This window comes from Bos mutus, unplaced genomic scaffold (genome assembly GCF_027580195.1).
Source record: "Bos mutus isolate GX-2022 unplaced genomic scaffold, NWIPB_WYAK_1.1 CTG207, whole genome shotgun sequence".
In the NCBI taxonomy this organism is placed as follows: domain Eukaryota; kingdom Metazoa; phylum Chordata; class Mammalia; order Artiodactyla; family Bovidae; genus Bos; species Bos mutus.
Window position 1 is genome coordinate 273,093 of NW_027219526.1, and position 6,481 is coordinate 279,573.

Below are 6,481 nucleotides of genomic sequence, written 5' to 3' on the forward strand. Positions count from 1 at the left end.
AAACTAGAATGAGAACCACTCTGCGTGAAAGACAGGCCTGGGCAAACGTGTGCATGTGCAGACATGCAGGTGCATGCACAGATGTGTGTGCAGACATGTATGTGCGTGTGCAGACGCATGTGCATGCACAGATGTGCGTGTGCAGACATGCATGTGTGTCCACAGACGTGTGTGCATGTGCAGACGCATGTGCATGCACAGATGTGCGTGTGCAGACATGCATGTGTGTCCACAAACGTGTGTGCATGTGCAGACGCATGTGCATGCACAGATGTGCGTGTGCAGACATGTATGTGCGTGTGCAGACGCATGTGCATGCACAGATGTGCGTGTGCAGACATGCATGTGTGTCCACAGACGTGTGTGCATGTGCAGACGCATGTGCATGCACAGATGTGCGTGTGCAGACATGCGTGTGTGTCCACAAACGTGTGTGCATGTGCAGACACGCACGCACAGCCGGAGTGATGGAGCAGATGGACCCTGTCCACGCGGAGCGCCCAGGGACAGTGTGGCGAGTCCTCCGCACCCGTCTTACACTGTAGCTTTTCTGTGAGGGCCTGTCCACGTTGGAAGCTGAGCTGAAGCTCAACAGTGGGGCTGAGTAGACCTGGGGTGGTGACTGGCCTGCGTCCAGGCGGCTGGTGTCGGGAGCCTGGGGGACGCGTGCTCTCTCTGCAGCGGGGCTGGTGGCTGTGCCTAGATGCACACGAGCCGGGACGGCTGTCCGTCTCAGGCCTCTCCGGGTTTCGGACACTGGCTCATGTAGAAAGCAGTGGGGCCCCGTGTCTCCAGCCAGTGGTCACCCGGGAGGGGGTGGTGGGCCCAACAGGCTGGCTGCCTGCCTTTACCGCCAGACCCTGGGGGTCGGGGGTCCCAAGATGCCAGCTCCCTCCCGCCACGTGTGTCCCGGCTCTGCGGCTCCCTGAACTCCACGTGGGAGCCTGGATTTACCACCGAAGAATTCCAGGAATTTCCTATTAGTCTGAAAAGAAAACCCCTTCAAGACCTCCTTCGTGGCTCTGAGGGGCGTGGAACAGCCCTGTGCTCTCGGAGGGGGCCATGAGTGCGGGGGTCGGCCCTGGGGGTGCCCAGCCTCCTGCCTGCTCCCCTGGGGCCGCCCGGGTTGGGCCGGGGGGCCTGGGGGCTCCTCTCCGGGGTTCACAGCCCCCTGGGCTTCCTGTCTGCCCCGAGGCCTTTGGACGGCTCTGTAAAGCTCCCTGAGGGCTGGCCCGGGCGCCCGGGCTGGCGGCAGTTCACTCTCTGTGCCGGGAAATGGCGCTGCTCGGAACACTCTCTCACTCTGGAAAACACATCCAGCGACTGTAAATTATACGTAACTCGACGCTATTTGTTCATGGAAATTTTATGGCTAAAGTGAGGCTTCTGCCAGCCGTTCTCGGCTTTGTCTCAGACGGGTGATGCCCGGGACGCCTGACAGCAGCGGATCCTGGATCCCGGGGGCCGTGTGGGCGGAGGGGCTGGGACGCCCTCCAGGGGCGGCTCGCGGGGGTGGCAGGAGGGGCAGACGCTGGGCGCCCTCTGAGATCTCCCTGGGAGGGTGTTGCCTCAGAGGCACGTAGTATGCGATGCGCCTGTGAGCAGGAGGGCTGAGAGCAACGCCTGAACACAGAGAGCGGGGACACGAGTGCGTCCCCAGGGGTGTCCCTGGGGGGGTCCCCGCTGTGGGCACGCCGCCCCTCCTGGCCCCGCTCTCTGACCTCCCCTGCTGACCGCTCAGGCCCCTGTGGGCCCTCCTCCCCTCTCGGCACCCCCCCACCAGCCCAACCCACACCAGAACCCCTGAATCCCGCCGTCCTGGGATGCTCCAGACCCCGCACGCCCCCGGGTTGTCTGCTGGCCCTTGCAGGGCACCCCAGCTGCGTCCCCGGGTCAGGGGCTTGAGGACCCTTGTGACCTGCGGGGCTCTCAGCCCGACGCCCCCACCCGCCCAGCCTGTGCACCCTTCTCCAGCCTCGTCCCGGGGGCGCCCCGTTGTGGGCACTGAGGACTGCGTGGCCGTGGTCCGACCGCCATGCTGTGGACGCCCCATGATGAGAGCAGCACAGCGAGTGGGGACGCAGCCCAGGGGAGCCACAGGACAGGCTCCCCACCAGCTGGCCCCAGGAGCCCCGCAGGGCGAGCCCAGGTTTTCACTAAATGCACAGCCAGTGACCTGACCCACTGAGCCAGCTTCTGAGGAAAGGACACTCTGGGAACATGCTGTGTTTCCAGCGTGGGTGAGGCGGCCGAACGCGCCTGAGCTGAAGTCAATCCAAATGCCAGAGGGGCCGCCGGAGAGGACACGCCTCCCACCTGCCGTCCTGGGTGCAATGAACAGGTTCAGTTCAGTTAGTCGCTCACTCATGTCTGACTCTGTGACCCCATGGACTGCAGCATGCCAGGCCTCCCTGTCCATCAGCTCCTGGAGCTTGCTCAAACGCAAGTCCGTTGAGTCAGTGATGCCATCCATCCATCTCATCCTCTGTCGTCCCCTTTTCCTCCCGCCTTCAATCTTTCCCAGCATCAGGGTCTATTCCAGTGAGTCAGCTCTTCGCATCAGGTGGCCAAAGAATTGGAATTTCAGCTTCAACATCAGTCTTTCCAATGAACATTCAGGACTCATTTCCTTTGGGATGGGCTGATTGGATCTCCTTGCAGTCCAATGGACTCAAGAGTGTTCTCCAACACCACAGTTCAAAAGCATCAATTCTTCGGTACTCAGCTTTCTTTATAGTCCAACGCTCACATCTGTACATGACTACAGGAAAGATCGGAGAAGGCAATGGCACCCCACTCCAGTACTCTTGCTTAGAAAATCCCATGGATGGAGGAGCCTCGTAGGTTGCAGTCCATGGGGTCGCTAAGAGTCGGACACGACTGAGCGACTTCACTTTCATGCATTGGAGAAGGAAATGGCAACCCACTCCAGTGTTCTTGCCTGGAGAATCCCAGGGACAGGGCAGCCTGGTGGGCTGCCGTCTATGGGATTGCACAGAGTTGGACACGACTGAAGTGACTTAGCATAGCATAGCATACAGGAAAGATATAAACATCTGAATGCAGAGTTCCAAAGAATAGCAAGAAGAGATAAGAAAGCCTTCTTCAGCGATCAGTGCAAAGAAATAGAGGAAAACAACAGAATGGGACAGACTAGAGATCTCTTCAAGAAAATCAGAGATACCAAAGGAACATTTCATGCAAAGATGGGCTCGATAAAGGACAGAAATGGTAGGGACCTAACAGAAGCGGAAGATATTAAGAAGAGATGGCAAGAATACACAGAAGAACTGTAGAGAAAAGATCTTCACGACCCAGATAATCACGATGGCGTGATCACTGACCTAGAGCCAGACATCCTGGAATGTGAAGTCAAGTGGGCCTTAAGAAGCATCACTACGAACAAAGCTAGTGGAGTTAATAGAATTCAAGTTGAGCTATTCCAAATCCTGAAAGATGATGCTATGAAAGTGCTGCACTCAATATGCCAGCAAATTTGGAAAACTCAGCAGTGGCCACAGGACTGGAAAAGGTCAGTTTTCATTCCAATCCCAAAGGCAATGCCAGAGAATGCTCAAACTACCGCACAATTGCACTCATCTCACACGCTAGTAAAGTAATGCTTAAAATTCTCCAAGCCAGGCTTCAGCAATATGTGAACTGTGAACTTCCTCATGTTCAAGCTGGTTTTAGAAAAGGCAGAGGAACCAGAGATCAAATTGCCAACATCTGCTGGAACATGGAAAAAGCAAGAGAGTTCCAGAAAAACATCTATTTCTGCTTTATTGACTATGCCAAAGCCTTTGACTGTGTGGATCACAATAAACTCTGGAAAATTCTGAAAGAGATGGGAATACCAGACCACCTGATCTGCCTCTTGAGAAATTTGTATGCAGGTCAGGAAGCAACAGTTAGAACTGGACATGGAACAACAGACTGGTTCCAAATAGGAAAAGAAATACGTCAAGCCTGTATATTGTCACCCTGTTTATTTAACTTCTATGCAGAGTACATCATGAGAAACGCTGGACTGGAAGAAACACAAGCTGGAATCAAGATTGCCGGGAGAAAATCAATAACCTCGGATATGCAGATGACACCACCCTTATGGCAGAAAGTGAAGAGGAACTAAAAAGCCTCTTGATGAAAGTGAAAGAGGAGAGTGAAAAACTTGGCTTAAAGCTCAACATTCAGAAAACGTAGATCATGGCATCCAGTCCCATCACTTCATGGGAAATAGATGGGGAAACAGGGGAAACAGTGTCAGACTTTATTTTTTTGGGCTCCAAAATCACTACAGATGGTGACTGCAGCCATGAAATTAAAAGACGCTTACTCCTTGGAAGGAAAGTTATGACCAACCTAGATAGCATATTCAAAAGCAGAAACATTACTTTGCCAACAAAGGTTTATCTAGTCAAGGCTATGGTTTTTCCAGTCGTCATGTATGGATGTGAGAGTTGGACTGTGAAGAAGGCTGAGCGCCAAAGAATTGATGCTTTTGAACTGTGGTGTTGGAGAAGACTCTTGAGAGTCCTTTGGACTGCAAGGAGATCCAACCAGTCCGTTCTGAAGGAGATCAGCCCTGGGATTTCTTTGGAAGGAATGATGCTAAAGCTGAAACTCCAGTACTTTGGCCACCTCATGCGAAGAGTTGACTCATTGGAAAAGACTCTGATGCTGGAAGGGATTGGGGGCAGGAGGAGAAGGGGACGACAGAGGATGAGATGACTGGATGGCATCACTGACTTGATGGACATGAGTCTGAGTGAACTCTGGGAGTTGGTGATGGACAGGGAGGCCTGGCGTGCTGCGATTCACGGCGTCGCAAAGAGTCGGACATGACTGAGCGACTGATCTGATCTGACAGGAAAAACCATAGGTTTGACTAGACGGCCCTTTGTTGGCAAAGGAGCGTGTGCATAGGCCTTATCTTGGAGTCAGAAGATGAGAAAGAAGGTAGTCACCACAGCAGAAACACCGTCGGAGGCTGGCCGAGCATCCCCAGCCTGCTCCGTGGTCCTCTCTCTGCAGACCCAGCCTGGGGCACGGCTACGTCGCCGGCCTATCTTGTGGCTTGCCTTGCTTTCTTGCCTGAAGCTCTCGCAGGCTCCCTGCAGCCTGGAGGCGGCCCCCTTTCCTGGAAACGGGACCCACGTGGCGGGAGGTGACCCAGGAGGATGTAGTCTGAGCGGCCTGCTCACCCTGGACGGTTCCACTCGCTGGGAAGAGCAGCATTATTAACAGCAAGCTTCTCGAAGGAAAAGGGCAGTGACCAGCGGAGGCTCACTCTTCACTCTTCCCGAGCTGTCTCATGGCCGGGGCTCCGCCCGTTGTCCGGCCTGTCTGAGCCCCTCCCCACAGGCCTGCGCGGTGCTGGCGTCTCCTGCCCCCGCGTGTTCATTTCAGTCTCACATCTTTCCTTAAAATGCAGATTTCCTTTAAAACTCACGAGCAGACACGCTTAACTCCCCTGGCCCTCGAAGGAGGGTTTGTGTGACACACAGTCTTGTCCACACCAGGCCCTGCTGGGTTGGCCAAGCTCAGGCCCCACGCCAGACCCCCCCCCCAAGGCCCGACTGCATGGAGGCTGCAGGAATGGAACGACCTTCGGGGTAAGATGTGGTCACATGTTTCCCGGGCTGCAGGTGTCCTCATGTGACACATGGGGTGAGTCGCACCTGACTCCACGTCCAGGGCAGGGTGAGGGCCCCACGTGGGCTGAGAGGGAAGGTCACACCTGACCCCACCTCCAGGGCGGGGTGAGGGCCCCACCTGGGCTGAGTGTGGCTGCCACACCAGGCGGGCCCAGCTCTCCCTGGACATGGCCACCTCTAGGCCACTGGCCACCAGGCAGGACGGCGCAGGCCTGAGCTGCCAGGACACGTGGGGCCCAAAGCAGGCCGAGGCCGTCGGCGCTGTGGCCTGCCCCCTCACGCGGCCCCCCGCCTGCCGGGCGTGGGCTGACGCTGGTGCTGGCGCACCCCTGGACGGGAGGTCTGAACGGGAGCCTGGGGCGCTGGGCTGTGTGTTTTCTTTGTCCACAGCAGCGTGTGCACTACTGTTCGGATTTGTATTCAATTTTGCCTTTCCAATGAAGAGAACTGAAAAAGCAAAGTAGATGTGCTGGGGTTAGCGGTCAGCCAAGCGGAGAAGGCAGGAGGTACAAGCCTGATTAGACGCCCGCGGGACTGAAACTCCAATGTGAAAAACACCAAAGGTAAACAACGCTAAAACGTGGCATCAGGGTTTTTCTCTGAAAAGGGAGACGAGGTGATGGAAGAGGGGAATTGAGAGCTGAGGACGGACGACCAGGCCCCAGACCCACGGAGCCAGGGCTCCACCTGCAGGAAGCCTGGAGGCGGCATCACGAGGGCTCCTCTGCGGCCGCCGAGTCCCCTCTGGTCCTGCCGCCCTCGCCCCTCACCCCTCCTGCCGAGCCGTCCACCCTGGGACCTTCTGGCCTGCACGGCGCCCACAT